This window comes from Equus quagga, chromosome 14 (assembly GCF_021613505.1).
Source record: "Equus quagga isolate Etosha38 chromosome 14, UCLA_HA_Equagga_1.0, whole genome shotgun sequence".
Classification (NCBI taxonomy): Eukaryota; Metazoa; Chordata; class Mammalia; order Perissodactyla; family Equidae; genus Equus; species Equus quagga.
The window spans coordinates 92,774,276-92,779,192 of NC_060280.1; the positions used below are offsets into that span (position 1 = coordinate 92,774,276).

The following is a 4,917-nucleotide window of genomic DNA, read 5'->3' on the forward strand; positions in this document are numbered from 1 at the left end:
TGTTAGCTCAGGGCTAATCTTCCTAGAAAAAAAAAATACAATGAGATATCACCTCACTCCTGTCAGAATGGTTATAATTAACAAGACAGGAAACAATAAGTATTGAAGAAGATGTGGAGAGAAGAGAACCCTCATACACTGCTGGTAGGAGTGCAAACTGGTGCAGCCACTATGGAAAACAATATGGAGATTCCTCATAAAATTAAGAATAGATCTACCATATGATCCAGCTATTCCACTTCTGGGTATTTATCCAAAGAACATGAAAACGCAAATGCAGAAAGATCCATGTATCCTTATGTTCATTGCAGCATCATTCACAACAGCCAAGACTTGGAAGCAACCTAGCTGCCCATCAAGAGATGAATGGATAAAGAAGATGTGGTTATTTATACACGATGGAATACTACTCAGCTGTAAGAAATGATGAAAATCCAGCCATTTGTGACAACATGGATGGACCTTGAGGGTATTATGCTGAGTGAAATAAGTCAGAGGGAGAAAGTCAAATACCGCATGACGTCACTCATAAGTAGAAGATAAAAACAATGACAAACAAACGTAGAATCAGAGATTGGATTAGTGGTTAGCAGAGGGGAAGGGAAAGGGAGGGGCGGAAAAGAGTAATTGGGCACATGTGTGTGGTGATGGACTGTCATTAATCTTTGGGTGGCGAATATGATGCAGTCCACACAGAAATCAAAATACATAACAATATACACTCGAAATTTATATAAGGTTATACCCAATGTTATCACAATAATAAATAAATAAACAAATTAAATAAAAAAGACATTTGCTTCAGACCCCACCACTGGACCAATGGGCTACATCCATGCTCCTCTCTTTGTGAGTAAGCACTTTGGAGTGGAAAAGATTCCTCAAAGCCACATTCAGTAGATTTGTGAAACAGTCTTAACCTCTGGAGAAAACCTAGCTAGAAAGAGGAATTTAACAGCAAAGACTCCACTGGTGTATGAATGGTACCAAGAATATTACGTGGGGGCTGCTCACGGCCTGGCAGGAATTTACTACTTCCTGATGCAGCCCAGCCTTCAGGTGAGCCATGCGAAGTTACATAGTTTGGTCAAGCCCAGTGTAGACTATGTCTGCCAGCTGAAATTCCCTTCTGGTCATTGCCCTCCACGTGTGGACGATACTCGAGATCTGCTAGTCCACTGGTGCCATGGTGCCCCTGGGGTAATCTACATGCTCATCCAGGCCGATAAGGTGTTCAGAGAGGAGCGCTATCTCAGCGACGCCCGGCAGAGCGCTGACCTGACCTGGCAGTACCGGCTGCTGAAGAAGGGCTACAGTCTGTGCCACGGTGCTGCGGGCAACGCCGACGCCTTCCTGGCGCTGTTCAACCTCACACAGGCCAGGAAGTACCTGTACAGGGCCTGCAAGTTCGCTGAGTGATGCTTGGATTACGGAGAACATGGGTGCGGAACACCGGACAACCCCTTCTCCCTCTTTGAAGGAATGGCTGGAACAATCTATTTCCTGGCTGACCTCCTAGTGCCAGAGAAAGCCTGGTTCCCTGCATTTGAACTGTAAAAGGAAAGCTTGCCCCCTGCGATTGACTGCATGACCCTTTCTGTGTATCAGGCCTGGGCTAAGTGCTGTCGTTGCTTTTCAAGGAAATAGAGAGTCCAACTGTGTACTTGATTTAGTGGATTTTTTTTTTCAGAATTTGTCTTTAGTGCAGTTCGTTTTATCATTTATTTTTACTTTAAGATACCAAGAAATCTTTTAACTTCAGTTTCTTCCTATAAGAAGGTTCGATGATACGTGCAGTATTTTGAGGGCATATGTATATATATTTAAGAACTAGGAGGAAATTTTATTCTTATTTAAGCTTATGAATATAACCATCTGTTACTGTTCTAAAAATGTTTAAAAGAAACTAAATGTGGTTAAAAAAAGATAAATATATGATTACTATTAGACATTGCCCTCCACCTCTGCTCTCCAGTATTTTGTCTCCAACAGGACAGATGGTTTTATGACTCTACTTTTCTCTGGGAATTCTGAAAGGGAACAAAAACAAAGCTGTATGCTTTCAGGACAGAAATTGCAAGAGTTGCCACCTGAGCAAGGGACCTAAATACCATTTTTCAAATTCCCAATGCTTATTTAAACTAGAGAGAAACATGCTTTCAAATTTAACTCTTTCTGTTAGTCAGCATCCAGGTTCTGTAAGCCAGTGTTTTTTAATCAAAAACTTCTAAAATGCAATGGTCGTTGTGAAAATTCTGATTTGAAGGTTAGTTCAGGGTAAGCTAACAAAAACATTTATTGTTTTTTTCTAAAATAAGCCAGTGTATTTTGGAACTACTTACTTAAATTTATTTGTTCTTTGGAATTAGTATAAGATCCAGAATGAGTTTGCTGTGTGTGAATATGTTGTGACCCGGGATTGGGGTCCACGCTGTCTGACTGACCTTCTAAACGTTGACTTGTGTTTTACTTACCGTGCAATGATTGTGCTATAGTGCTGCCCATTGGGGACGAGCCCTAAGGTATTTTCCTTCCTACCAATCTATCTGGATTTTGGTCTTTTCACTAAATCGTACAGCTCTCTACTTCTGTTTAAAAAGGGGGAGGGTGTTAGGTAGCCAGTGACTCGAGCAGAGACACAGAACTTTTGACAGAGATGCTGCTTGTGTAGGAGGCATTACCCAGGGCCGGGCTTAGAGCGGACAGGTGCCGTCTTTGCATGTCCTCGGCTTGACGCTCATCAGCCCTGAGCCCTCGGGGCCGGGATGATATGGCAGGTGCAGACTCCCTGGCGTGTCACATTCTGTGTAGATGTTTTGACTCATCAGCTTCACTCCTCCTCCTTCCATTGCCGCCTTTCCCAAGCTTTTTTCGTCTTTTCTACGTTTTGACTGATTTTAGAACATTTTGCAGCTTTGGAAAAAACAGGGTCTAAGAATTTTAAATGTGCCTATTTCACAGCTCTTGGTCACAAAAATATGCTATTTTTATTGGAACTTTCAACTAAATTGCCACTGGATATATGTTGGTTCCTGTGGGTAGCAGTCCCCTGTTATTTTCCATTTAGCACCAAAATAGCTAATGTTATTGGAAATTGACCCTTTAAAGGCTGCCGACAGTAGGATCTGAAAAGCAGCCCACTACTCAGTTCCTGGGATCAGCTTCCTGCTCTGCGACTTGTGCTCGTTGGGAACCACCTTGTGCCTCTCCGATTTCCTCATTGCTACTGCTTAGCCGCGTGCAGCCTGTGCCTTTCTCGTGAACATTTCAGATTCACGGGACGGCTCATTTGCCTTTGGCTGCGTGTCCAGCTTGAAAGAATAAAGCCCATTTGGTTTAGTTAAATGTCTTGCTATGCTGTACCTGCACACTTTCTCTTAGCCAGAGGAGGCTTCATCACAGTGCTTCTCCAAACATCTTGGTTAATTTAACCCCAGCAAGACTTCAAGATAAGGAGAAGAACATTTAGAATAAGATTCTTTCTAATATTTGGATTACAGTTTAGCTACTGTCATCCCTTAACAAATTCATCAGTACAAACACAGTTCATTTCATGTTCTTCAGCTATTTAGGACTTACTAAGCTGGCAAGATTTTATATTTGTGCCATTGTTTGTTTTATTTATGCTTAAGAGTTAAGAAAGTTTGGTAGGATTTTAAACTTAGGCAAAGGCTGTGGAACGAAGACCAGTACCCTAACATCATGGTTGAAACTGAAAGAAACTTTTACATTGGCTTTCTTAGTTTTAAAGGGAAGAAGCATCATTTTGCTTCTATTTCTGTTACATCGTTTTTCCCTCAGATATTTTTCTTTTCGGTAAGAACTTTCGCAAAAGTTGCTTTCCGGAAAACTCAATAGTATCTCTTACCTCTTACAGTGATACTGTTGGAGATAAGACTAGGTAGTAAAACCCCGAAAACTTGTTGAGGAGTGTTGCTTTATCCTGTCATGTGTTTCTCTTGCTCTAGTGATGAGAAATTACAGTAGTTGACTTTTCATAGTGTAAAAAATGTCAGCATCACCACCATCTCCATCAATTCCACTGGGCTTTGGTTTCATCCAAATTGTCAGTCTTTAATCCTTAGAGTTATTTGGCTCCCTTTTCATCTTTGACGCCAGTTCCAATTATCTGGCATCAGAAGCCTTCATGGTAGGTAGAATTTTAGGTAAAAATGCATCCAAGGCTGTTTTCTCTCCTTATTACCACTTCCCTACGTAACTGAATTGAGAGACATACTCTGCTCCTGTGTCTGATCTTATGATGACCTGCCTTCTGCTAAAAAAAAAAAAAAGAAAGAAAGAAATTCAACTAAGTAAATTTAAAGATCTAATTGGCCTTATTCAGCAACTCATGAATCAGGCAACATCTCACTTAACAAGCAGAAAGGACCTCAAGGAATTTTTCAAAATGGGAGATTTTTATAGGCAGAAAGAGGGTGGGACAAAGTTAAAGGAGTGGATTATTTCAAGAAAGGTCATCTTCCCTTAGGAGAAGACAGGGGGTCTTATCAGGCAGATTCTCTCACTAGTATTGGTCAAAATTTCAGACTGATGGGTTTAAAATTCCACTCCTGGGAGAGGCTGAAACTGCAATTAGGCTAAGTATTAAGTCTTGATGGGGCTGAGCACAAGCGACTCCATTTTGGGCCTGTTGTTTCTTTTTAACAGGACCTGTCATCCTGGAGGTCCCCTTGGTTGCCTCCTTATGTTGGAGCACTGGTTTGAGAAGCAGCCAATGACTGTTCACACTAACAAATTCTTTATAAAACCAGCTATTTGGGGAGGTCACCTGTCTCTGGTCAAGATGCAGTGGTTTGATTATTCTTGATTTGCACAAAACTTGGAAGGAAACAAAAGCACCGTGCACATGAAGGAATCTACTCCTATGTAGCATGCAAAGGAGCAAGTCACAGCTAT

At 41.3% G+C, this 4,917-nt stretch overlaps 1 pseudogene; it reads left to right on the top strand.

Annotated features, from left to right (window-relative positions):
• Window positions 1–822: 822 nt before the first annotated feature.
• On the top strand, window positions 823–1,639 carry LOC124225775 (glutathione S-transferase LANCL1-like; annotated as a pseudogene).
• The last annotated feature ends 3,278 nt before the right edge of the window (window positions 1,640–4,917 follow it).